This window comes from Juglans regia, unplaced genomic scaffold, assembly GCF_001411555.2.
Source record: "Juglans regia cultivar Chandler unplaced genomic scaffold, Walnut 2.0 Scaffold_712, whole genome shotgun sequence".
Taxonomy (NCBI): domain Eukaryota; kingdom Viridiplantae; phylum Streptophyta; class Magnoliopsida; order Fagales; family Juglandaceae; genus Juglans; species Juglans regia.
Genome location: NW_023362002.1, coordinates 1 through 20,448, shown reverse-complemented (window position 1 = coordinate 20,448; position 20,448 = coordinate 1). Strand labels below are relative to the sequence as shown.

Sequence of the window (20,448 nt, the reverse complement as noted above, 5' to 3'; positions counted from 1 at the left end):
TAGGATGGGTGACCTCCTGGGAAGTCCTCGTGTTGCACCCCTCGTTTTTGTTTTTTCCGCCTTGCGAGATAAATTGACAAGAAGGAGCACTCGGGAGTGGATTTTTGGGAAAATCTCGCCCTGCCCATCGCGTAGCCATGGGTTTGGATCAGATCTCCGTTTGGATTGGGATCGGAAGGACGCTAGTATGTCGCTCAAGGGTTATATGAATTTTAAGTAATTAGTTTGATGGGTGCGATCATACCAGCACTAATGCACCGGATCCCATCAGAACTCCGCAGTTAAGCGTGCTTGGGCGAGTGTAGTACTAGGATGGGTGACCTCCTGGGAAGTCCTCGTGTTAAACCCCTCGTTGATTTTTTTTCCGCCTTGCGAGATAAATTGACAAGAAGGAGCACTCGGGAGTGGATTTTTCGGAAAATCTCGCCCTGCCCATCGCGTAGCCATGGGTTTGGATCAGATCTCCGATTGGATTGGGATCGGAAGGACCTTGATATGTCGCTCAAGGTTATTTTAGTATTTAGTTTTGATGGGTGACGTCATACCCTTTAATACCTCAGAGCTCACAGTTAAGCGTGTAGGCGAGAGTAGTGGATGGTGACCTCACAGGAGAAGTCCTCGTGTTGCACCCCTCGTTTTTGTTATTTCCGCCTTGCGAGATAAATTGACAAGAAGGACCACTCGGGAGTGGATTTTTCGGGAAATCTCGCCCTGCCCATCGCGTAGCCATGGGTTTGGATCAGATCTCCGTTTGGATTGGGATCGGAAGGACGCTAGTATGTCGCTCAGGGATTATATGAATTTTAAGTAATTAGTTTGATGGGTGCGATCATACCAGCACTAATGCACCGGATCCCATCAGAACTCCGCAGTTAAGCGTGCTTGGGCGAGAGTAGTACTAGGATGGGTGACCTCCTGGGAAGTCCTCGTGTTGCACCCCTCGTTTTTGTTTTTTCCGCCTTGCGAGATAAATTGACAAGAAGGAGCACTCGGGAGTGGATTTTAGGGAAAATCTCGCCCTGCCCATCGCGTAGCCATGGGTTTGGATCAGATCTCCGTTTGGATTGGGATCGGAAGGACGCTAGTATGTCGCTCAAGGATTATATGAATTTTAAGTAATTAGTTTGATGGGTGCGATCATACCAGCACTAATGCACCGGATCCCATCAGAACTCCGCAGTTAAGCGTGCTTGGGCGAGAGTAGTACTAGGATGGGTGACCTCCTGGGAAGTCCTCGTGTTGCACCCCTCGTTTTTGTTTTCTCCGCCTTGCGAGATAAATTGACAAGAAGGACCACTCGGGGGTGGATTTTTGAGAAAATCTCGCCCTGCCCATCGCGTAGCAATGGGTTTGGATCAGTTCTCCGTTTGGATTGGGATCGGAAGGACGCTAGTATGTCGCTCAAGGATTATATGAATTTTAAGTAATTAGTTTGATGGGTGCGATCATACCAGCACTAATGCACCGGATCCCATCAGAACTCCGCAGTTAAGCGTGCTTGGGCGAGAGTAGTACTAGGATGGGTGACCTCCTGGGAAGTCCTCGTGTTGCACCCCTCGTTTTTGTTTTCTCCGCCTTGCGAGATAAATTGACAAGAAGGACCACTCGGGAGTGGATTTTTGAGAAAATCTCGCCCTGCCCATCGCGTAGCCATGGGTTTGGATCAGATCTCCGTTTGGATTGGGATCGGAAGGACGCTAGTATGTCGCTCAAGGATTATTTGAATTTTAAGTAATTAGTTTGATGGGTGCGATCATACCAGCACTAATGCACCGGATCCCATCAGAACTCCGCAGTTAAGCGTGCTTGGGCGAGAGCAGTACTAGGATGGGTGACCTCCTGGGAAGTCCTCGTGTTGCACCCCTCGTTTTTGTTTTTCCCGCCTTGCGAGATAAATTGACAAGAAGGACCACTCGGGAGTGGATTTTTGGGAAAATCTCGCCCTGCCCATCGCGTAGCCATGGGTTTGGATCAGATCTCCGATTGGATTGGGATCGGAAGGACGCTAGTATGTCGCTCAAGGATTATTTGAATTTTAAGTAATTAGTTTGATGGATGCGATCATACCAGCACTAATGCACCAGATCCCATCAGAACTCCGCAGTTAAGCGTGCTTGGGCGAGAGTAGTACTAGGATGGGTGACCTCCTGGGAAGTCCTCGTGTTGCACCCCTCGTTTTTGTTTTTTCCGCCTTGCGAGATAAATTGACAAGAAGGAGCACTCGGGAGTGGATTTTTGGGAAAATCTCACCCTGCCCATCGCGTAGCCATGGGTTTGGATCAGATCTCCGTTTGGATTGGGATCGGAAGGACGCTAGTATGTCGCTCAAGGATTATATGAATTTTAAGCAATTAGTTTGATGGATGCGATCATACCAGCACTAATGCACCGGATCCCATCAGAACTCCGCAGTTAAGCGTGCTTGGGCGAGAGTAGTACTAGGATGGGTGACCTCCGGGGAAGTCCTCGTGTTGCACCCCTCGTTTTTGTTTTTTCCGCCTTGCGAGATAAATTGACAAGAAGGACCAGTCGGGAGTGGATTTTTGGGAAAATCTCGCCCTGCCCATCGCGTAGCAATGGGTTTGGATCAGATCTCCGTTTGGATTGGGATCGGAAGGACGCTAGTATTTCGCTGAAGGATTATATGAATTTAAAATAATTAGTTTGTGGGGTGCGATCATACCAGTACTAATGCACCGGATCCCATCAGAACTCCGCAGCTAAGCGTGCTTGGGCGAGAGTAGTACTAGGATGGGTGACCTCCTGGGAAGTCCTCGTGTTGCACCCCTCGTTTTTATTTTTTCCGCCTTGCGAGATAAATTGACAAGGAGGACCACTCGGGGGTGGATTTTTAGGAAAATCTCGCACTGCCCATCGTGTAGCTATGGGTTTGGATCAGATCTCCGATTGGATTGGGATCGGAAGGACGCTAGTATGTCGCTCAAGGATTATTTTAATTTTAAGTAATTAGTTTGATGGGTGCGATCATACCAGCACTAATGCACCGGATCCCATCAGAACTCAGCAGTTAAGCGTGGTTGGGCGAGAGTAGTACTAGGATGGGTGACCTCCGGGGAAGTCCTCATGTTGCACCCCTCGTTTTTGTTTTTTCCGCCTTGCGAGAAAAATTGACAAGAAGGACCACTCGGGAGTGGATTTTTGGGAAAATCTCGCCCTGCCCATCGCGTAGCCATGGGTTTGGATCATATCTCCGTTTGGATTGGGATCGGAAGGACGCTAGTATTTCGCTGAAGGATTATATGAATTTAAATAATTAGTTTGTTGGGTGCGATCATACCAGTACTAATGCACCGGATCCCATCAGAACTCCGCAGCTAAGCGTGCTTGGGCGAGAGTAGTACTAGGATGGGTGACCTCCTGGGAAGTCCTCGTGTTGCACCCCTCGTTTTTGTTTTTTCCGCCTTGCGAGAAAAATTGACAAGAAGGACCACTCGGGAGTGGATTTTTGGGAAAATCTCGCCCTGCCCATCGCGTAGCGATGGGTTTGGGTCAGATCTCCGTTTGGATTGGGATCGGAAGGACGCTAGTATGTCGCTCAAGGATTATTTGAATTTTAAGTAATTAGTTTGATGGGTGCGATCATGCCAGCACTAATGCACCGGATCCCATCAGAACTCCGCAGTTAAGCGTGCTTGGGCGAGAGTAGTACTAGGATGGGTGACCTCCTGGGAAGTCCTCGTGTTGCACACCTCGTTTTTGTTTTTTCCGCCTTGCGCGATAAATTGACAAGAAGGACCACTCGGGAGTGGATTTTTGGGAAAATCTCGCCCTGCCCATCGCGTAGCCATGGGTTTGGATCAGATCTCCGTTTGGATTGGGATCGGAAGGACGCCAGTATGTCGCTCAAGGATTATATGAATTTTAAGTAATTAGTTTGATGGGTGCGATCATACCAGCACTAATGCACCGGATCCCATCAGAACTCCGCAGTTAAGCGCGCCTGGGCGAGAGTAGTACTAGGATGGGTGACCTCCTGGGAAGTCCTCGTGTTGCACCCCTCGTTGATGTTTTTTCCGCCTTGCGAGATAAATTGACCAGAAGGACCACTCGGGGAGTGGATTTTTGGGAAAATCTCGCCCTGCCCATCACGTAGCGATGGGTTTGGATCAGATCTCCGTTTGGATTGGGATCGGAAGGACGCTAGTATGTCGCTCAAGGATTATTTGAATTTTAAGTAATTAGTTTGATGGGTGCGATCATACCAGCACTAATGCACCGGATCCCATCAGAACTCCGCAGTTAAGCGTGCTTGGGCGAGAGTAGTAATAGGATGGGTGACCTCCTGGGAAGTCCTCGTGTTGCACCCCTCGTTTTTGTTTTCTCCGCCTTGCGAGATAAATTGACAAGAAGGACCACTCGGGAGTGGATTTTTGAGAAAATCTCGCCCTGCCCATCGCGTAGCCATGGGTTTTGGATCAGATCTCCGTTTGGATTGGGATCGGAAGGACGCTAGTATGTCGCTCAAGGATTATATGAATTTTAAGTAATTAGTTTGATGGGTGCGATCATACCAGCACTAATGCACCGGATCCCATCAGAACTCCGCAGTTAAGCGTGCTTGGGCGAGAGTAGTACTAGGATGGGTGACCTCCTGGGAAGTCCTCGTGTTGCACCCCTGGTTTTTGTTTTTTCCGCCTTGCGAGATAAATTGACAAGAAGGAGCACTCGGGAGTGGATTTTTGGGAAAATCTCGCCCTGCCCATCGCGTAGCCATGGGTTTGGATCAGATCTCCGTTTGGATTGGGATCGGAAGGACGCTAGTATTTCGCTGAAGGATTATATGAATTTAAAATAATTAGTTTGTTGGATGCGATCATACCAGTACTAATGCACCGGATCCCATCAGAACTCCGCAGCTAAGCGTGCTTGGGCGAGAGTAGTACTAGGCTGGGTGACCTCCTGGGAAGTCCTCGTGTTGCACCCCTCGTTTTTGTTTTTTCCGTCTTGCGAGATAAATTGACAAGGAGGACCACTCGGGAGTGGATTTTTAGGAAAATCTCGCACTGCCCATCGCGTAGCGATGGGTTTGGATCAGATCTCCGTTTGGATTGGTATCGGAAGGACGCTAGTATGTCGCTCTAGGATTATTTGAATTTTAAGTAATTAGTTTGATGGGTGCGATCATACCAGCACTAATGCACCGGATCCCATCAGAACTCCGCAGTTAAGCGTGCTTGGGCGAGAGTAGTACTAGGATGGGTGACCTCCTGGGAAGTCCTCGTGTTGCACCCTCGTTTTTGTTTTCTCCGCCTTGCGAGATAAATTGACAAGAAGGACCACTCGGGGGTGGATTTTTGAGAAAATCTCGCCCTGCCCATCGCGTAGCGATGGGTTTGGATCAGATCTCCGTTTGGATTGGGATCGGAAGGACGCTAGTATGTCGCTCTAGGATTATTTGAATTTTAAGTAATTAGTTTGATGGGTGCGATCATACCAGCACTAATGCACCGGATCCCATCAGAACTCCGCAGTTAAGCGTGCTTGGGCTAGAGTAGTACTAGGATGGGTGACCTCCTGGGAAGTCCTCTTGTTGCACCCCTCGTTTTTGTTTTTTCCGCCTTGCGAGAAAAATTGACAAGAAGGACCACTCGGGAGTGCATTTTTGGGAAAATCTCGTCCTGCCCATCGCGTAGCCATGGGTTTGGATCAGATCTCCGTTTGGGTTGGGATCGGAAGGACGCTAGTATTTCGCTGAAGGATTATATGAATTTAAAATAATTAGTTTGTTGGGTGCGATCATAACAGTACTAATGCACCGGATCCCATCAGAACTCCGCAGCTAAGCGTGCTTGGGCGAGAGTAGTACTAGGATGGGTGACCTCCTGGGAAGTCCTCGTGTTGCAACTTTGCTTTTTTCCGCCTGCGAAATTGACAAAGGCGACCAGTCGGGAGTGATCGGCGGCCCCGCCCTGCCCATCGCGTAGCCATGGGTTTGGATCAGATCTCCGTTTGGATTGGGATCGGAAGGACGCTAGTATTTCGCTCAAGGATTATTTGAATTTTAAGTAATTAGTTTGATGGGTACGATCATACCAGCACTAATGCACCGGATCCCATCAGAACTCCGCAGTTAAGCGCGCCTGGGCGAGAGTAGTACTAGGATGGGTGACCTCCTTGGAAGTCCTCGTGTTGCACCCCTCGTTGATGTTTTTTCCGCCTTGCGAGATAAATTGACCAGAAGGACCACTCGGGAGTGGATTTTTGGGAAAATCTCGCCCTGCCCATCACGTAGCGATGGGTTTGGATCAGATCTCCGTTTGGATTGGGATCGGAAGGACGCTAGTATGTCGCTCAAGGATTATATGAATTTCAAGTAATTAGTTTGATGGGTGCGATCATACCAGCACTAATGCACCGGATCCCATCAGAACTCCGCAGTTAAGCGTGCTTGGGCGAGAGTAGTAATAGGATGGGTGACCTCCTGGGAAGTCCTCATGTTGCACCCCTCGTGTTTGTTTTTTCCGCCTTGCGAGAAAAATTGACAAGAAGGACCACTCGGGAGTGGATTTTTGGGAAAATCTCGCCCTGCCCATCGCGTAGCGATGGGTTTGGATCAGATCTCCGTTTTGATTGGGATCGGAAGGACGCTAGTATTTCGCTGAAGGATTATATGAATTTAAAATAATTAGTTTGTTGGGTGCGATCATACCAGTACTAATGCACCGGATCCCATCAGAACTCCCCAGCTAAGCGTGCTTGGGCGAGAGTAGTACTAGGATGGGTGACCTCCTGGGAAGTCCTCGTGTTGCACCCCTCGTTTTTGTTTTTTCCGTCTTGCGAGATAAATTGACAAGGAGGACCACTCGGGAGTGGATTTTTAGGAAAATCTCGCACTGCCCATCGTGTAGCTATGGGTTTGGATCAGATCTCCGATTTGATTGGGATCGGAAGGACGCTAGTATGTCGCTCAAGGATTATTTGAATTTTAAGTAATTAGTTTGATGGGTGCGATCATACCAGCACTAATGCACCGGATCCCATCAGAACTCCGCAGTTAAGCGTGCTTTGGCGAGAGTAGTACTAGGATGGGTGACCTCCTGGGAAGTCCTCGTGTTGCACCCCTCGTTTTTGTTTTTTCCGCCTTGCGAGATAAATTGACAAGAAGGACCACTCGGGAGTGGATTTTTCGGAAAATCTCGCCCAGCCCATCGCGTAGCCATGGGTTTGGATCAGATCTCCGTTTGGATTGGGATCGGAAGGACGCTAGTATTTCGCTCAAGGATTATATGAATTTTAAGTAATTAGTTTGATGGGTGCGATCATACCAGCACTAATGCACCGGATCCCATCAGAACTCCGCAGTGAAGCGTGCTTGGGCGAGAGTAGTACTAGGATGGGTGACCTCCTGGGAAGTCCTCGTGTTGCACCCCTCGTTTTTGTTTTTTCCGTCTTGCGAGATAAATTGACAAGGAGGACCTCTCGGGAGTGGATTTTTAGGAAAATCTCGCACTGCCCATCGTGTAGCTATGGGTTTGGATCAGATCTCCGATTGGATTGGGATCGGAAGGACGCTAGTATGTCGCTCAAGGATTATTTGAATTTTAAGTAATTAGTTTGATGGGTGCGATCATACCAGCACTAATGCACCGGATCCCATCAGAACTCAGCAGTTAAGCGTGGTTGGGCGAGAGTAGTACTAGGATGGGTGACCTCCAGGGAAGTCCTCGTGTTGCACCCCTCGTTTTTATTTTTTCCGCCTTGCGAGATAAAATGACAAGAAGGACCACTCGGGAGTGGATTTTTTGGAAAATCGCGCCCTGCCCATCGCGTAGCGATGGGTTTGGATCAGATCTCCGTTTGGATTGGGATCGGAAGGACGCTAGTATGTCGCTCTAGGATTATTTGAATTTTAAGTAATTAGTTTGATGGGTGCGATCATACCAGCACTAATGCACCGGATCCCATCAGAACTCCGCAGTTAAGCGTGCTTGGGCGAGAGTAGTAATAGGATGGGTGACCTCCTGGGAAGTCCTCATGTTGCACCCCTCGTGTTTGTTTTTTCCGCCTTGCGAGAAAAATTGACAAGAAGGACCACTCGGGAGTGGATTTTTGGGAAAATCTCGCCCTGCCCATCGCGTAGCCATGGGTTTGGATCAGATCTCCGTTTGGATTGGGAACGGAAGGACGCTAGTATTTCGCTGAAGGATTATATGAATTTAAAATAATTAGTTTGTTGGGTGCGATCATACCAGTACTAATGCACCGGATCCCATCAGAACTCCGCAGCTAAGCGTGCTTGGGCGAGAGTAGTACTAGGATGGGTGACCTCCTGGGCAGTCCTCGTGTTGCACCCCTCGTTTTTGTTTTTTCCGTCTTGCGAGATAAATTGACAAGGAGGACCACTCGGGAGTGGATTTTTAGGAAAATCTCGCACTGCCCATCGTGTAGCTATGGGTTTGGATCAGATCTCCGATTTGATTGGGATCGGAAGGACGCTAGTATGTCGCTCAAGGATTATTTGAATTTTAAGTAATTAGTTTGATGGGTGCGATCATACCAGCACTAATGCACCGGATCCCATCAGAACTCCGCAGTTAAGCGTGCTTGGGAGAGAGTAGTAATAGGATGGGTGACCTCCTGGGAAGTCCTCGTGTTGCACCCCTCGTTTTTGTTTTTTCCGCCTTGCGAGAAAAATTGACAAGAAGGACCACTCGGGAGTGCATTTTTGGGAAAATCTCGTCCTGCCCATCGCGTAGCCATGGGTTTGGATCAGATCTCCGTTTGGATTGGGATCGGAAGGACGCTAGTATTTCGCTGAAGGATTATATGAATTTAAATAATTAGTTTGTTGGGTGCGATCATACCAGTACTAATGCACCGGATCCCATCAGAACTCCGCAGCTAAGCGTGCTTGGGCGAGAGTAGTACTAGGATGGGTGACCTCCTGGGAAGTCCTCGTGTTGCACCCCTCGTTTTTGTTTTTTCCGTCTTGCGAGATAAATTGACAAGGAGGACCACTCGGGAGTGGATTTTTAGGAAAATCTCGCACTGCCCATCGTGTAGCTATGGGTTTGGATCAGATCTCCGATTGGATTGGGATCGGAAGGACGCTAGTATGTCGCTCAAGGATTATTTGAATTTTAAGTAATTAGTTTGATGGGTGCGATCATACCAGCACTAATGCACCGGATCCCATCAGAACTCAGCAGTTAAGCGTGGTTGGGCGAGAGTAGTACTAGGATGGGTGACCTCCGGGGAAGTCCTCATGTTGCACCCCTCGTTTTTGTTTTTTCCGCCTTGCGAGAAAAATTGACAAGAAGGACCACTCGGGAGTGGATTTTTGGGAAAATCTCGCCCTGCCCATCGCGTAGCGATGGGTTTGGATCAGATCTCCGTTTGGATTGGGATCGGAAGGACGCTAGTATGTCGCTCAAGGATTATTTGAATTTTAAGTAATTAGTTTGATGGGTGCGATCATACCAGCACTAATGCACCGGATCCCATCAGAACTCCGCAGTTAAGCGTGCTTGGGCGAGAGTAGTACTAGGATGGGTGACCTCCTGGGAAGTCCTCGTGTTGCACCCCTCGTTTTTTTTTTTCCGCCTTGCGAGATAAATTGACAAGAAGGACCACTCGGGAGTGGATTTTTGGGAAAATCTCGCCCTGCCCATCGCGTAGCCATGGGTTTGGATCAGATCTCCGTTTGGATTGGGATCGGAAGGACGCTAGTATGTCGCTCAAGGATTATATGAATTTTAAATTAGTTTGATGGGTGCGATCATACCAGCACTAATGCACCGGATCCCATCAGAACTCCGCAGTTAAGCGTGCTTGGGCGAGAGTAGTACTAGGATGGGTGACCTCCTGGGAAGTCCTCGTGTTGCACCCCTCGTTTTTGTTTTTTCCGCCTTGCGAGATAAATTGACAAGAAGGACCACTCGGGAGTGGATTTTTGGGAAAATCTCGCCCTGCCCATCGCGTAGCGATGGGTTTGGATCAGATCTCCGTTTGGATTGGGATCGGAAGGACGCTAGTATGTCGCTCAAGGATTATTTGAATTTTAAGTAATTAGTTTGATGGGTGCGATCATACCAGCACTAATGCACCGGATCCCATCAGAACTCCGCAGTTAAGCGTGCTTGGGCGAGAGTAGTACTAGGATGGGTGACCTCCTGGGAAGTCCTCGTGTTGCACCCCTCGTTTTTGTTTTTTCCGCCTTGCGAGAAAAATTGACAAGAAGGACCACTCGGGAGTGGATTTTTGGGAAAATCTCGTCCTGCCAATCGCGTAGCCATGGGTTTGGATCAGATCTCCGTTTGGATTGGGATCGGAAGGACGCTAGTATTTCGCTGAAGGATTATATGAATTTAAAATAATTAGTTTGTTGGGTGCGATCATACCAGTACTAATGCACCGGATCCCATCAGAACTCCGCAGCTAAGCGTGCTTGGGCGAGAGTAGTACTAGGATGGGTGACCTCTTGGGAAGTCCTCGTGTTGCACCCCTCGTTTTTGTTTTTTCCTCCTTGCGAGATAAATTGACAAGAAGGACCAGTCGGGAGTGGATTTTTGGGAAAATCTCGCCCTGCCCATCGCGTAGCCATGGGTTTGGATCAGATCTCCGTTTGGATTGGGATCGGAAGGACGCCAGTATGTCGCTCAAGGATTATATGAATTTTAAGTAATTAGTTTGATGGGTGCGATCATACCAGCACTAATGCACCGGATCCCATCAGAACTCCGCAGTTAAGCGTGCTTGGGCGAGAGTAGTAATAGGATGGGTGACCTCCTGGGAAGTCCTCATGTAGCACCCCTCGTTTTTGTTTTTTCCGCCTTGCGAGAAAAATTGACAAGAAGGACCACTCGGGAGTGGATTTTTAGGAAAATCGCGCCCTGCCCATCGCGTAGCGATGGGTTTGGATCAGATCTCCGTTTGGATTGGGATCGGAAGGACGCTAGTATGTCGCTCTAGGATTATTTGAATTTTAAGTAATTAGTTTGATGGGTGCGATCATACCAGCACTAATGCACCGGATCCCATCAGAACTCCGCAATTAAGCGTGCTTGGGCGAGAGTAGTACTAGGATGGGTGACCTCCTGGGAAGTCCTCGTGTTGCACCCCTCGTTTTTGTTTTTTCCGCCTTGCGAGAAAAATTGACAAGAAGGACCACTCGGGAGTGCATTTTTGGGAAAATCTCGTCCTGCCCATCGCGTAGCCATGGGTTTGGATCAGATCTCCGTTTGGATTGGGATCGGAAGGACGCTAGTATTTCGCTGAAGGATTATATGAATTTAAATAATTAGTTTGTTGGGTGCGATCATACCAGTACTAATGCACCGGATCCCATCAGAACTCCGCAGCTAAGCGTGCTTGGGCGAGAGTAGTACTAGGATGGGTGACCTCCTGGAAAGTCCTCGTGTTGCACCCCTCGTTTTTGTTTTTTCCGTCTTGCGAGATAAATTGACAAGGAGGACCACTCGGGAGTGGATTTTTAGGAAAATCTCGCACTGCCCATCGTGTAGCTATGGGTTTGGATCAGATCTCCGATTGGATTGGGATCGGAAGGACGCTAGTATGTCGCTCAAGGATTATTTGAATTTTAAGTAATTAGTTTGATGGGTGCGATCATACCAGCACTAATGCACCGGATCCCATCAGAACTCAGCAGTTAAGCGTGGTTGGGCGAGAGTAGTACTAGGATGGGTGACCTCCGGGGAAGCCCTCGTGTTGCACCCCTCGTTTTTATTTTTTCCGCCTTGCGAGATAAAATGACAAGAAGGACCACTCGGGAGTGGATTTTTAGGAAAATCGCGCCCTGCCCATCGCGTAGCGATGGGTTTGGATCAGATCTCCGTTTGGATTGGGATCGGAAGGACGCTAGCATGTCGCTCTAGGATTATTTGAATTTTAAGTAATTAGTTTGATGGGTGCGATCATACCAGCACTAATGCACCGGATCCCATCAGAACTCCGCAGTTAAGCGTGCTTGGGCGAGAGTAGTACTAGGATGGGTGACCTCCTGGGAAGTCCTCTTGTTGCACCCCTCGTTTTTGTTTTTTCCGCCTTGCGAGAAAAATTGACAAGAAGGACCAGTCGGGAGTGCATTTTTGGGAAAATCTCGTCCTGCCCATCGCGTAGCCATGGGTTTGGATCAGATCTCCGTTTGGATTGGGATCGGAAGGACGCTAGTATTTCGCTGAATGATTATATGAATTTAAAATAATTAGTTTGATGGGTGCGATCATACCAGCACTAATGCACCGGATCCCATCAGAACTCCGCAGTTAAGCGTGCTTGGGCGAGAGTAGTACTAGGATGGGTGACCTCCCGGGAAGTCCTCGTGTTGCACCCCTCGTTGATTTTTTTTCCGCCTTGCGAGATAAATTGACAAGAAGGAGCACTCGGGAGTGGATTTTTCGGAAAATCTCGCCCTGCCCATCGCGTAGCCATGGGTTTGGATCAGATCTCCGATTGGATTGGGATCGGAAGGACGCTAGTATGTCGCTCAAGGATTATTTGAATTTTAAGTAATTAGTTTGATGGGCGCGATCATACCAGCACTAATGCACCGGATCCCATCAGAACTCCGCAGTTAAGCGTGCTTGGGCGAGAGTAGTACTAGGATGGGTGACCTCCTGGGAAGTCCTCGTGTTGCACCCCTCGCTTTTGTTTTTTCCGCCTTGCGAGATAAATTGACAAGAAGGAGCACTCGGGAGTGGATTTGGGAAGGCCGCCTATCGCCAGAAGCTATGGGTTGGTTTGACTGCATCTCCGATTTGATTGGGATCGGAAGGACGCTAGTATTTCGCTGAAGGATTATATGAATTTAAAATAATTAGTTTGTTGGGTGCGATCATACCAGGACTAATGCACCGGATCCCATCAGAACTCCGCAGCTAAGCGTGCTTGGGCGAGAGTAGTACTAGGATGGGTGACCTCCTGGGAAGTCCTCGTGTTGCACCCCTCGTTTTTGTTTTTTCTGCCTTGCGAGATAAATTGACAAGAAGGAGCACGCGGGAGTGGATTTTTCGGGAAATCTCGCCCTGCCCATCGCGTAGCCATGGGTTTGGATCACATCTCCGTTTGGATTGGGATCGGAAGGACGCTAGTATGTCGCTCAAGGATTATATGAATTTTAAGTAATTAGTTTGATGGGTGCCATCATACCAGCACTAATGCACCGGATCCCATCAGAACTCCGCAGTTAAGCGTGCTTGGGCGAGAGTAGTACTAGGATGGGTGACCTCCTGGGAAGTCCTCGTGTTGCACCCCTCGCTTTTGTTTTTTCCGCCTTGCGAGATAAATTGACAAGAAGGAGCACTCGGGAGTGGATTTTTGGGAAAATCTCGCCCTGCCCATCGCGTAGCCATGGGTTTGGATCAGATCTCCGTTTGGATTGGGATCAGAAGGACGCTAGTATGTCGCTCAAGGATTATATGAATTTTAAGTAATTAGTTTGATGGGTGCGATCATACCAGCACTAATGCACCGGATCCCATCAGAACTCCGCAGTTAAGAGTGCTTGGGAGAGAGTAGTACTAGGATGGGTGACCTCACAGGAAATCTAGATGTTTACACCCGTTGATTTTTTTCAGCCTTCGCGATAAATTGACGAAGGACCGCACCGAGGAGTGGATTTTTCGGAAAATCTCGCCCTGCCCATCGCGTAGCCATGGGTTTGGATCAGATCTCCGATTGGATTGGGATCGGAAGGACGCTAGTATGTCGCTCAAGGAGTATTTGAATTTTATGTATTTAGTTTGATGGGTGCGATCATACCAGCACTAATGCACCGGATCCCATCAGAACTCCGCAGTTAAGCGTGCTTGGGCGAGAGTGGTACTAGGATGGGTGACCTCCTGGGAAGTCCTCGTGTTGCACCCCTCGTTTTTGTTTTTTCCGCCTTGCGAGATAAATTGACAAGAAGGAGCACTCGGGAGTGGATTTTTGGGAAAATCTCGCCCTGCCCATCGCGTAGCCATGGGTTTGGATCAGATCTCCGTTTGGATTGGGATCGGAAGGACGCTAGTATGTCGCTCAAGGATTATATGAATTTTAAGTAATTAGTTTGATGGGTGCGATCATACCAGCACTAATGCACCGGATCCCATCAGAACTCCGCAGTTAAGCGTGCTTGGGCGAGAGTAGTACTAGGATGGGTGACCTCCTGGGAAGTCCTCGTGTTGCACCCCTCGTTTTTGTTTTTTCCGCCTTGCGAGATAAATTGACAAGAAGGAGCACTCGGGAGTGGATTTTTGGGAAAATCTCGCCCTGCCCATCGCGTAGCCATGGGTTTGGATCAGATCTCCGTTTGGATTGGGATCGGAAGGACGCTAGTATGTCGCTCAAGGATTATATGAATTTTAAGTAATTAGTTTGATGGGTGCGATCATACCAGCACTAATGCACCGGATCCCATCAGAACTCCGCAGTTAAGCGTGCTTGGGCGAGAGTAGTACTAGGATGGGTGACCTCCTGGGAAGTCCTCGTGTTGCACCCCTCGTTTTTGTTTTTTCCGCCTTGCGAGATAAATTGACAAGAAGGACCACTCGGGAGTGGATTTTTCGGGAAAATCTCGCCCTGCCCATCGCGTAGCCATGGGTTTGGATCAGATCTCCGTTTGGATTGGGATCGGAAGGACGCTAGTATGTCGCTCAAGGATTATTTGAATTTTAAGTAATTAGTTTGATGGGTGCGATCATACCAGCACTAATGCACCGGATCCCATCAGAACTCCGCAGTTAAGCGTGCTTGGGCGAGAGTAGTACTAGGATGGGTGACCTCCTGGGAAGTCCTCGTGTTGCACCCCTCGTTTTTGTTTTTTCCGCCTTGCGAGATAAATTGACAAGAAGGACCAGTCGGGAGTGGATTTTTGGGAAAATCTCACCCTGCCCATCGCGTAGCGATGGGTTTGGATCAGATCTCCGTTTGGATTGGGATCGGAAGGACGCTAGTATGTCGCTCAAGGATTATTTGAATTTTAAGTAATTAGTTTGATGGGTGCGATCATACCAGCACTAATGCACCGGATCACATCAGAACTCCGCAGTTAAGCGTGCTTGGGCGAGAGTAGTACTAGGATGGGTGACCTCCTGGGAAGTCCTCGTGTTGCACCCCTCGTTTTTGTTTTTTCCGCCTTGCGAGATAAATTGACAAGAAGGACCACTCGTGAGTGGATTTTTGGGAAAATCTCGCCCAGCCCATCGCGTAGCGATGGGTTTGGATCAGATCTCCGTTTGGATTGGGATCGGAAGGACGCTAGTATGTCGCTCAAGGATTATTTGAATTTTAAGTAATTAGTTTGATGGGTGCGATCATGCCAGCACTAATGCACCGGATCCCATTAGAACTCCGCAGTTAACCGTGCTTGGTTGAGAGTAGTACTAGGATGGGTGACCTCCTCGGAAGTCCTCGTGTTGCACCCCTCGTTTTTGTTTTTTCCGCCTTGCAAGAGGAATTGACAAGAAGGACCACTCGTGAGTGGATTTTTGGGAAAATCTCGCCCTGCCCATCGCGTAGCGATGGTTTTGGATCAGATCTCCGTTTGGATTGGGATCGGAAGGACGCTAGTATGTCGCTCAAGGATTATTTGAATTTTAAGTAATTAGTTTGATGGGTGCGAACGTACCAGCACTAATGCACCGGATCCCATCAGAACTCCGCAGTTAAGCGTGCTTGGGCGAGAGTGGTACTAGGATGGGTGACCTCCTGGGAAGTCCTCGTGTTGCACCCCTCGTTTTTGTTTTTTCCGCCTTGCGAGATAAATTGACAAGAAGGAGCACTCGGGAGTGGATTTTTGGGAAAATCTCGCCCTGCCCATCGCATAGCCATGGGTTTGGATCAGATCTCCGTTTGGATTGGGATCGGAAGGACGCTAGTATGTCGCTCAAGGATTATTTGAATTTTAAGTATTTAGTTTGATAGGTGCGATCATACCAGCACTAATGCACCGGATCCCATCAGAACTCCGCAGTTAAGCGTGCTTGGGCGAGAGTAGTACTAGGATGGGTGACCTCCTGGGAAGTCCTCGTGTTGCACCCCTCGTTTTTGTTTTTTCCGCCTTGCGAGATAAATTGACAAGAAGGAGCACTCGGGAGTGGATTTTTGGGAAAATCTCGCCTTGCCCATCGCGTAGCCATGGGTTTGGATCAGATCTCCGTTTGGATTGGGATCGGAAGGACGCTAGTATGTCGGTCAAGGATTATATGAGTTTTAAGTAATTAGTTTGATGGGTGCGATCATACCAGCACTAATGCACCGGATCCCATCAGAACTCCGCAGTTAAGCGTGCTTGGGCGAGAGTAGTACTAGGATAGGTGACCTCCTGGGAAGTCCTCGTGTTGCACCCCTCGTTTTTGTTTTTTCCGCCTTGCGAGATAAATTGACAAGAAGGACCAGTCGGGAGTGGATTTTTGGGAAAATCGCGCCCTGCCCATCGCGTAGCGATGGGTTTGGATCAGATCTCCGTTTGGATTGGGATCGGAAGGACGCTAGTATGTCGCTCTAGGATTATTTGAATTTTAAGTAATTGGTTTGATGGGTGCGATCATACCAGCACTAATGCACCGGATCCCATCAGAACTCCGCAGTTAAGCGTGCTTGGGCGAGAGTAGTACTAGGATGGGTGACCTCCTGGGAAGTCCTCGTGTTGCACCCTCGTTTTTGTTTTTTCCGCCTTGCGAGATAAATTGACAAGAAGGACCACTCGGGAGTGGATTTTTCGGAAAATCTCGCCCTGCCCATCGCGTAGCCATGGGTTTTGGATCAGATCTCCGTTTGGATTGGGATCGGAAGGACGCTAGTATGTCGCTCAAGGATTATATGAATTTTAAGTAATTAGTTTGATGGGTGCGATCATACCAGCACTAATGCACCGGATCCCATCAGAACTCCGCAGTTAAGCGTGCTTGGGCGAGAGTAGTGCTAGGATGGGTGACCTCCTGGGAAGTCCTCGTGTTGCACCCCTCGTTTTTGTTTTTTCCGCCTTGCGAGATAAATTGACAAGAAGGACCACACGGGAGTGGATTTTTGAGAAAATCTCGCCCTGCCCATCGCGTAGCCATGGGTTTGGATCAGATCTCCGTTTGGATTGGGATCGGAAGGACGCTAGTATGTCGCTCAAGGATTATATGAATTTTAAGTAATTAGTTTGATGGGTGCTATCATACCAGCACTAATGCACCGGATCCCATCAGAACTCCGCAGTTAAGCGTGCTTGGGCGAGAGTAGTACTAGGATGGGTGACCTCATGGGAAGTCCTCGTGTTGCACCCCTCGTTTTTGTTTTTTCCGCCTTGCGAGATAAATTGACAAGAAGGAGCACTCGGGAGTGGATTTTTGGGAAAATCTCGCCCTGCCCGCCAGCGTATACATAGGTTTTAGTCGAGATCTCGTTTGGGTGCAGGATGCGGAAGGGCAGCTAGTAGCTAAACAAGGATTATTTGAATTTTTTAAATGAAGGTAGTTTGATAGGTGCGATCATACCAGCACTAATGCACCGGATCCCATCAGAACTCCGCAGTTAAGCGTGCTTGGGCGAGAGTAGTACTAGGATGGGTGACCTCTTGGGAAGTCCTCGTGTTGCACCCCTCGTTTTTGTTTTTTCCGCCTTGCGAGATAAATTGACAAGAAGGAGCACTCGGGAGTGGATTTTTGGGAAAATCTCGCCCTGCCCATCGCGTAGCCATGGGTTTGGATCGGATCTCCGTTTGGATTGGGATCGGAAGGACGCTAGTATGTCGCTCAAGGATTATATGAATTTTAAGTAATTAGTTTGATGGGTGCGATCATACCAGCACTAATGCACCGGATCCCATCAGAACTCCGCAGTTAAGCGTGCTTGGGCGAGAGTAGTACTAGGATGGTGACCTCCTGGGAAGTCCTCGTGTTGCACCCCTCGTTTTTGTTTTTTCCGCCTTGCGAGATAAATTGACAAGAAGGAGCACTCGGGAGTGGATTTTTGGGAAAATCTCGCCCTGCCCATCCCCTAGCCATGGGTTTGGATCAGATCTCCGATTGGATTGGGATCGGAAGGACGCTAGTATGTCGCTCAAGGATTATATGAATTTTAAGTATTTAGTTTGATGGGTGCGATCATACCAGCACTAATGCACCGGATCCCACCAGAACTCCGCAGTTAAGCGTGCTTGGGCGAGAGTAGTACTAGGATGGGTGACCTCCTGGGAAGTCCTCGTGTTGCACCCCTCGTTTTTGTTTTTTCCGCCTTGCGAGATAAATTGACAAGAAGGAGCACTCGGGAGTGGATTTTTGGAAAAATCTCGCCCTGCCCATCGCGTAGCCATGGGTTTGGATCAGATCTCCGTTTGGATTGGGATCGGAAGGACGCTAGTATGTCGCTCAAGGATTATATGAATTTTAAGTAATTACTTTGATGGATGCGATCATACTCAAGATTAATGATCCCATCAACCCAAGGCAGTTTGCCGCAGTTTTGGGCGAGAGTAGTACTAGGGTGGGTGACCTCCTGGGAAGTCCTCGTGTTGCACCCCTCGTTTTTGTTTTCTCCGCCTTGCGAGATAAATTGACAAGAAGGACCACTCGGGGGTGGATTTTTGAGAAAATCTCGCCCTGCCCATCGCGTAGCAATGGGTTTGGATCAGTTCTCCGTTTGGATTGGGATCGGAAGGACGCTAGTATGTCGCTCAAGGATTATATGAATTTTAAGTAATTAGTTTGATGGGCGCGATCATACCAGCACTAATGCACCGGATCCCATCAGAACTCCGCAGTTAAGCGTGCTTGGGCGAGAGTAGTACTAGGATGGGTGACCTCCTGGGAAGTCCTCGTGTTGCACCCCTCGTTTTTTTTTTTTCCGCCTTGCGAGATAAATTGACAAGAAGGAGCACTCGGGAGTGGATTTTTCGGAAAATCTCGCCCTGCCCATCGCGTAGCCATGGGTTTGGATCAGATCTCCGTTTGGATTGGGACCGGAAGGACGCTAGTATGTCGCTCAAGGATTATATGAATTTTAAGTAATTAGTTTGATGGGTGCGATCATACCAGCACTAATGCACCGGATCCCATCAGAACTCCGCAGTTAAGCGTGCTTGGGCGAGAGTAGTACTAGGATGGGTGACCTCCTGGGAAGTCCTCGCGTTGCACCCCTCGTTTTTGCTTTTTCCGCTCATGGTGATAAATTGACAAGAAGGAGCACTCTGGAGTGGATTTTTCTGAAATTCACCGCCCATCGCTAGTAGCCATGGGTTTGACCGCATCCGCTTGATTGGGATCTGGCGGACGCTAAGTATGTCGCAATGTCAAGGATTATATTAATTTTAAGTAATTAGTTTGATTGGTGCGATCATACCAGCACTAATGCACCGGATCCCATCAGAACTCCGCAGATAAGCGTGCTTGGGCGAGAGTAGTCCTAGGATGGGTGACCTCCTGGGAAGTCCTCGTGTTGCACCCCTCGTTTTTGTTTTCTCCGCCTTGCGAGATAAATTGACAAGAAGGACCACTCGGGGGTGGATTTTTGAGAAAATCTCGCCCTGCCCATCGCGTAGCTATGGGTTTGGATCAGATCTCCGTTTGGATTGGGATCGGAAGGACGCTAGTATGTCGCTCAAGGATTATATGAATTTTAAGCAATTAGTTTGATGGGTGCGATCATACCAGCACTAATGCACCGGATCCCATCAGAACTCCGCAGTTAAGCGTGCTTGGGCGAGAGTAGTACTAGGATGGGTGACCTCCTGGGAAGTCCTCGTGTTGCACCCCTCGTTGTTTTTTTTTCCGCCTTGCGAGATAAATTGACAAGAAGGACCACTCGGGAGTGGATTTTTCGGGAAATCTCGCCCTGCCCATCGCGTAGCCATGGGTTTGGATCAGATCTCCGTTTGGATTGGGATCGGAAGGACGCAAGTATATCGGCCAAGGATTATATTAATTTTAAGTAATTAGTTTGATTGGTGCGATCATACCAGCACTAATGCACCGGATCCCATCAGAACTCCGCAGTCAAGCGTGCTTGGGCGAGAGTAGTACTAGGATGGGTGACCTCCTGGGAAGTCCTCGTGTTGCACCCCTCGTTTTTGTTTTTCCGCCTTGCGAGATAAATTGACAAGAAGGACCACTCGGGAGTGGATTTTTCGGGAAATCTCGCCCTGCCCATCGCGTAGCCATGGGTTTGGATCAAATCTCCGATTGGATTGGGATCGGAAGGACGCTAGTATGTCACTCAAGGATTATATGAATTTTAAGTAATTAGTTTGATGGGTGCGATCATACCAGCACTAATGCACCGGATCCCATTAGAATTCCGCAGTTAACCGTGCTTGGGCGAGAGTAGTACTAGGATGGGTGACCTCCTGGGAAGTCCTCGTGGTGCACCCCTCGTTTTTGTTTTTTCCGCCTTGCGAGAGGAATTGACTAGAAGGACCACTCGGAAGTGGATTTTTCAAAAAATCGCGCCCTTCCCATCGCGTAGCCAAGGGTTTCGATTAGATCGCCGGTTCGCATTGGGATC

General features: G+C 48.7%; 64 non-coding genes across 64 annotated transcripts; all 64 read left to right on the top strand.

The window, feature by feature from the left end:
- The first annotated feature begins 230 nt into the window (after positions 1-230).
- On the top strand, positions 231-349 carry LOC118346152. Its single transcript, XR_004799497.1, has one exon. It is a non-coding gene; the product is annotated as a 5S ribosomal RNA (ribosomal RNA).
- A 472-nt stretch (positions 350-821) lies between these two features.
- LOC118346167 lies at positions 822-940 on the top strand. The gene has a single exon (XR_004799512.1). It is a non-coding gene; the product is annotated as a 5S ribosomal RNA (ribosomal RNA).
- A 189-nt stretch (positions 941-1,129) lies between these two features.
- On the top strand, positions 1,130-1,248 carry LOC118346166. The gene has a single exon (XR_004799511.1). It is a non-coding gene; the product is annotated as a 5S ribosomal RNA (ribosomal RNA).
- A 189-nt stretch (positions 1,249-1,437) lies between these two features.
- On the top strand, positions 1,438-1,556 carry LOC118346165. The gene has a single exon (XR_004799510.1). It is a non-coding gene; the product is annotated as a 5S ribosomal RNA (ribosomal RNA).
- A 189-nt stretch (positions 1,557-1,745) lies between these two features.
- On the top strand, positions 1,746-1,864 carry LOC118346171. The gene has a single exon (XR_004799516.1). It is a non-coding gene; the product is annotated as a 5S ribosomal RNA (ribosomal RNA).
- Positions 1,865-2,053: 189 nt separating this feature from the next.
- On the top strand, positions 2,054-2,172 carry LOC118346201. The gene has a single exon (XR_004799547.1). It is a non-coding gene; the product is annotated as a 5S ribosomal RNA (ribosomal RNA).
- Positions 2,173-2,361: 189 nt separating this feature from the next.
- On the top strand, positions 2,362-2,480 carry LOC118346199. Its single transcript, XR_004799545.1, has one exon. It is a non-coding gene; the product is annotated as a 5S ribosomal RNA (ribosomal RNA).
- A 189-nt stretch (positions 2,481-2,669) lies between these two features.
- On the top strand, positions 2,670-2,788 carry LOC118346177. Its single transcript, XR_004799522.1, has one exon. It is a non-coding gene; the product is annotated as a 5S ribosomal RNA (ribosomal RNA).
- Positions 2,789-2,977: 189 nt separating this feature from the next.
- Positions 2,978-3,096, top strand: LOC118346161. Its single transcript, XR_004799506.1, has one exon. It is a non-coding gene; the product is annotated as a 5S ribosomal RNA (ribosomal RNA).
- Positions 3,097-3,284: 188 nt separating this feature from the next.
- LOC118346176 lies at positions 3,285-3,403 on the top strand. Its single transcript, XR_004799521.1, has one exon. It is a non-coding gene; the product is annotated as a 5S ribosomal RNA (ribosomal RNA).
- A 189-nt stretch (positions 3,404-3,592) lies between these two features.
- On the top strand, positions 3,593-3,711 carry LOC118346197. The gene has a single exon (XR_004799543.1). It is a non-coding gene; the product is annotated as a 5S ribosomal RNA (ribosomal RNA).
- A 189-nt stretch (positions 3,712-3,900) lies between these two features.
- Positions 3,901-4,019, top strand: LOC118346192. Its single transcript, XR_004799538.1, has one exon. It is a non-coding gene; the product is annotated as a 5S ribosomal RNA (ribosomal RNA).
- A 190-nt stretch (positions 4,020-4,209) lies between these two features.
- On the top strand, positions 4,210-4,328 carry LOC118346196. Its single transcript, XR_004799542.1, has one exon. It is a non-coding gene; the product is annotated as a 5S ribosomal RNA (ribosomal RNA).
- Positions 4,329-4,518: 190 nt separating this feature from the next.
- LOC118346164 lies at positions 4,519-4,637 on the top strand. Its single transcript, XR_004799509.1, has one exon. It is a non-coding gene; the product is annotated as a 5S ribosomal RNA (ribosomal RNA).
- A 189-nt stretch (positions 4,638-4,826) lies between these two features.
- On the top strand, positions 4,827-4,945 carry LOC118346206. The gene has a single exon (XR_004799552.1). It is a non-coding gene; the product is annotated as a 5S ribosomal RNA (ribosomal RNA).
- A 189-nt stretch (positions 4,946-5,134) lies between these two features.
- Positions 5,135-5,253, top strand: LOC118346169. The gene has a single exon (XR_004799514.1). It is a non-coding gene; the product is annotated as a 5S ribosomal RNA (ribosomal RNA).
- Positions 5,254-5,441: 188 nt separating this feature from the next.
- On the top strand, positions 5,442-5,560 carry LOC118346148. The gene has a single exon (XR_004799493.1). It is a non-coding gene; the product is annotated as a 5S ribosomal RNA (ribosomal RNA).
- Positions 5,561-5,749: 189 nt separating this feature from the next.
- On the top strand, positions 5,750-5,868 carry LOC118346156. Its single transcript, XR_004799501.1, has one exon. It is a non-coding gene; the product is annotated as a 5S ribosomal RNA (ribosomal RNA).
- A 172-nt stretch (positions 5,869-6,040) lies between these two features.
- LOC118346154 lies at positions 6,041-6,159 on the top strand. The gene has a single exon (XR_004799499.1). It is a non-coding gene; the product is annotated as a 5S ribosomal RNA (ribosomal RNA).
- A 189-nt stretch (positions 6,160-6,348) lies between these two features.
- Positions 6,349-6,467, top strand: LOC118346210. Its single transcript, XR_004799556.1, has one exon. It is a non-coding gene; the product is annotated as a 5S ribosomal RNA (ribosomal RNA).
- Positions 6,468-6,656: 189 nt separating this feature from the next.
- LOC118346207 lies at positions 6,657-6,775 on the top strand. Its single transcript, XR_004799553.1, has one exon. It is a non-coding gene; the product is annotated as a 5S ribosomal RNA (ribosomal RNA).
- A 189-nt stretch (positions 6,776-6,964) lies between these two features.
- On the top strand, positions 6,965-7,083 carry LOC118346198. The gene has a single exon (XR_004799544.1). It is a non-coding gene; the product is annotated as a 5S ribosomal RNA (ribosomal RNA).
- A 189-nt stretch (positions 7,084-7,272) lies between these two features.
- Positions 7,273-7,391, top strand: LOC118346173. Its single transcript, XR_004799518.1, has one exon. It is a non-coding gene; the product is annotated as a 5S ribosomal RNA (ribosomal RNA).
- Positions 7,392-7,580: 189 nt separating this feature from the next.
- Positions 7,581-7,699, top strand: LOC118346155. Its single transcript, XR_004799500.1, has one exon. It is a non-coding gene; the product is annotated as a 5S ribosomal RNA (ribosomal RNA).
- Positions 7,700-7,888: 189 nt separating this feature from the next.
- LOC118346209 lies at positions 7,889-8,007 on the top strand. The gene has a single exon (XR_004799555.1). It is a non-coding gene; the product is annotated as a 5S ribosomal RNA (ribosomal RNA).
- Positions 8,008-8,196: 189 nt separating this feature from the next.
- LOC118346204 lies at positions 8,197-8,315 on the top strand. The gene has a single exon (XR_004799550.1). It is a non-coding gene; the product is annotated as a 5S ribosomal RNA (ribosomal RNA).
- Positions 8,316-8,504: 189 nt separating this feature from the next.
- LOC118346150 lies at positions 8,505-8,623 on the top strand. Its single transcript, XR_004799495.1, has one exon. It is a non-coding gene; the product is annotated as a 5S ribosomal RNA (ribosomal RNA).
- A 188-nt stretch (positions 8,624-8,811) lies between these two features.
- LOC118346175 lies at positions 8,812-8,930 on the top strand. The gene has a single exon (XR_004799520.1). It is a non-coding gene; the product is annotated as a 5S ribosomal RNA (ribosomal RNA).
- A 189-nt stretch (positions 8,931-9,119) lies between these two features.
- Positions 9,120-9,238, top strand: LOC118346160. The gene has a single exon (XR_004799505.1). It is a non-coding gene; the product is annotated as a 5S ribosomal RNA (ribosomal RNA).
- A 189-nt stretch (positions 9,239-9,427) lies between these two features.
- Positions 9,428-9,546, top strand: LOC118346163. Its single transcript, XR_004799508.1, has one exon. It is a non-coding gene; the product is annotated as a 5S ribosomal RNA (ribosomal RNA).
- A 185-nt stretch (positions 9,547-9,731) lies between these two features.
- LOC118346153 lies at positions 9,732-9,850 on the top strand. The gene has a single exon (XR_004799498.1). It is a non-coding gene; the product is annotated as a 5S ribosomal RNA (ribosomal RNA).
- Positions 9,851-10,039: 189 nt separating this feature from the next.
- On the top strand, positions 10,040-10,158 carry LOC118346205. The gene has a single exon (XR_004799551.1). It is a non-coding gene; the product is annotated as a 5S ribosomal RNA (ribosomal RNA).
- Positions 10,159-10,347: 189 nt separating this feature from the next.
- LOC118346181 lies at positions 10,348-10,466 on the top strand. Its single transcript, XR_004799527.1, has one exon. It is a non-coding gene; the product is annotated as a 5S ribosomal RNA (ribosomal RNA).
- Positions 10,467-10,655: 189 nt separating this feature from the next.
- On the top strand, positions 10,656-10,774 carry LOC118346157. Its single transcript, XR_004799502.1, has one exon. It is a non-coding gene; the product is annotated as a 5S ribosomal RNA (ribosomal RNA).
- A 189-nt stretch (positions 10,775-10,963) lies between these two features.
- On the top strand, positions 10,964-11,082 carry LOC118346189. The gene has a single exon (XR_004799535.1). It is a non-coding gene; the product is annotated as a 5S ribosomal RNA (ribosomal RNA).
- Positions 11,083-11,270: 188 nt separating this feature from the next.
- On the top strand, positions 11,271-11,389 carry LOC118346202. The gene has a single exon (XR_004799548.1). It is a non-coding gene; the product is annotated as a 5S ribosomal RNA (ribosomal RNA).
- A 189-nt stretch (positions 11,390-11,578) lies between these two features.
- Positions 11,579-11,697, top strand: LOC118346158. The gene has a single exon (XR_004799503.1). It is a non-coding gene; the product is annotated as a 5S ribosomal RNA (ribosomal RNA).
- Positions 11,698-11,886: 189 nt separating this feature from the next.
- On the top strand, positions 11,887-12,005 carry LOC118346200. The gene has a single exon (XR_004799546.1). It is a non-coding gene; the product is annotated as a 5S ribosomal RNA (ribosomal RNA).
- A 189-nt stretch (positions 12,006-12,194) lies between these two features.
- On the top strand, positions 12,195-12,313 carry LOC118346170. The gene has a single exon (XR_004799515.1). It is a non-coding gene; the product is annotated as a 5S ribosomal RNA (ribosomal RNA).
- Positions 12,314-12,502: 189 nt separating this feature from the next.
- LOC118346185 lies at positions 12,503-12,621 on the top strand. Its single transcript, XR_004799531.1, has one exon. It is a non-coding gene; the product is annotated as a 5S ribosomal RNA (ribosomal RNA).
- Positions 12,622-12,806: 185 nt separating this feature from the next.
- Positions 12,807-12,925, top strand: LOC118346190. The gene has a single exon (XR_004799536.1). It is a non-coding gene; the product is annotated as a 5S ribosomal RNA (ribosomal RNA).
- A 189-nt stretch (positions 12,926-13,114) lies between these two features.
- Positions 13,115-13,233, top strand: LOC118346193. Its single transcript, XR_004799539.1, has one exon. It is a non-coding gene; the product is annotated as a 5S ribosomal RNA (ribosomal RNA).
- A 189-nt stretch (positions 13,234-13,422) lies between these two features.
- LOC118346162 lies at positions 13,423-13,542 on the top strand. The gene has a single exon (XR_004799507.1). It is a non-coding gene; the product is annotated as a 5S ribosomal RNA (ribosomal RNA).
- Positions 13,543-13,726: 184 nt separating this feature from the next.
- On the top strand, positions 13,727-13,845 carry LOC118346179. The gene has a single exon (XR_004799524.1). It is a non-coding gene; the product is annotated as a 5S ribosomal RNA (ribosomal RNA).
- Positions 13,846-14,034: 189 nt separating this feature from the next.
- LOC118346194 lies at positions 14,035-14,153 on the top strand. The gene has a single exon (XR_004799540.1). It is a non-coding gene; the product is annotated as a 5S ribosomal RNA (ribosomal RNA).
- Positions 14,154-14,342: 189 nt separating this feature from the next.
- LOC118346183 lies at positions 14,343-14,461 on the top strand. Its single transcript, XR_004799529.1, has one exon. It is a non-coding gene; the product is annotated as a 5S ribosomal RNA (ribosomal RNA).
- Positions 14,462-14,651: 190 nt separating this feature from the next.
- Positions 14,652-14,770, top strand: LOC118346172. The gene has a single exon (XR_004799517.1). It is a non-coding gene; the product is annotated as a 5S ribosomal RNA (ribosomal RNA).
- Positions 14,771-14,959: 189 nt separating this feature from the next.
- On the top strand, positions 14,960-15,078 carry LOC118346180. Its single transcript, XR_004799525.1, has one exon. It is a non-coding gene; the product is annotated as a 5S ribosomal RNA (ribosomal RNA).
- A 189-nt stretch (positions 15,079-15,267) lies between these two features.
- On the top strand, positions 15,268-15,386 carry LOC118346159. The gene has a single exon (XR_004799504.1). It is a non-coding gene; the product is annotated as a 5S ribosomal RNA (ribosomal RNA).
- A 189-nt stretch (positions 15,387-15,575) lies between these two features.
- On the top strand, positions 15,576-15,694 carry LOC118346208. Its single transcript, XR_004799554.1, has one exon. It is a non-coding gene; the product is annotated as a 5S ribosomal RNA (ribosomal RNA).
- Positions 15,695-15,883: 189 nt separating this feature from the next.
- On the top strand, positions 15,884-16,002 carry LOC118346178. Its single transcript, XR_004799523.1, has one exon. It is a non-coding gene; the product is annotated as a 5S ribosomal RNA (ribosomal RNA).
- Positions 16,003-16,191: 189 nt separating this feature from the next.
- LOC118346188 lies at positions 16,192-16,310 on the top strand. Its single transcript, XR_004799534.1, has one exon. It is a non-coding gene; the product is annotated as a 5S ribosomal RNA (ribosomal RNA).
- Positions 16,311-16,499: 189 nt separating this feature from the next.
- Positions 16,500-16,618, top strand: LOC118346168. The gene has a single exon (XR_004799513.1). It is a non-coding gene; the product is annotated as a 5S ribosomal RNA (ribosomal RNA).
- A 189-nt stretch (positions 16,619-16,807) lies between these two features.
- LOC118346191 lies at positions 16,808-16,926 on the top strand. The gene has a single exon (XR_004799537.1). It is a non-coding gene; the product is annotated as a 5S ribosomal RNA (ribosomal RNA).
- Positions 16,927-17,115: 189 nt separating this feature from the next.
- On the top strand, positions 17,116-17,234 carry LOC118346187. Its single transcript, XR_004799533.1, has one exon. It is a non-coding gene; the product is annotated as a 5S ribosomal RNA (ribosomal RNA).
- Positions 17,235-17,430: 196 nt separating this feature from the next.
- LOC118346182 lies at positions 17,431-17,549 on the top strand. The gene has a single exon (XR_004799528.1). It is a non-coding gene; the product is annotated as a 5S ribosomal RNA (ribosomal RNA).
- A 189-nt stretch (positions 17,550-17,738) lies between these two features.
- Positions 17,739-17,856, top strand: LOC118346203. Its single transcript, XR_004799549.1, has one exon. It is a non-coding gene; the product is annotated as a 5S ribosomal RNA (ribosomal RNA).
- A 189-nt stretch (positions 17,857-18,045) lies between these two features.
- Positions 18,046-18,164, top strand: LOC118346186. The gene has a single exon (XR_004799532.1). It is a non-coding gene; the product is annotated as a 5S ribosomal RNA (ribosomal RNA).
- A 494-nt stretch (positions 18,165-18,658) lies between these two features.
- Positions 18,659-18,777, top strand: LOC118346184. The gene has a single exon (XR_004799530.1). It is a non-coding gene; the product is annotated as a 5S ribosomal RNA (ribosomal RNA).
- A 189-nt stretch (positions 18,778-18,966) lies between these two features.
- On the top strand, positions 18,967-19,085 carry LOC118346174. The gene has a single exon (XR_004799519.1). It is a non-coding gene; the product is annotated as a 5S ribosomal RNA (ribosomal RNA).
- Positions 19,086-19,273: 188 nt separating this feature from the next.
- On the top strand, positions 19,274-19,392 carry LOC118346149. Its single transcript, XR_004799494.1, has one exon. It is a non-coding gene; the product is annotated as a 5S ribosomal RNA (ribosomal RNA).
- A 189-nt stretch (positions 19,393-19,581) lies between these two features.
- On the top strand, positions 19,582-19,700 carry LOC118346147. The gene has a single exon (XR_004799492.1). It is a non-coding gene; the product is annotated as a 5S ribosomal RNA (ribosomal RNA).
- Positions 19,701-19,889: 189 nt separating this feature from the next.
- Positions 19,890-20,008, top strand: LOC118346195. Its single transcript, XR_004799541.1, has one exon. It is a non-coding gene; the product is annotated as a 5S ribosomal RNA (ribosomal RNA).
- Positions 20,009-20,196: 188 nt separating this feature from the next.
- LOC118346151 lies at positions 20,197-20,315 on the top strand. Its single transcript, XR_004799496.1, has one exon. It is a non-coding gene; the product is annotated as a 5S ribosomal RNA (ribosomal RNA).
- The last annotated feature ends 133 nt before the right edge of the window (positions 20,316-20,448 follow it).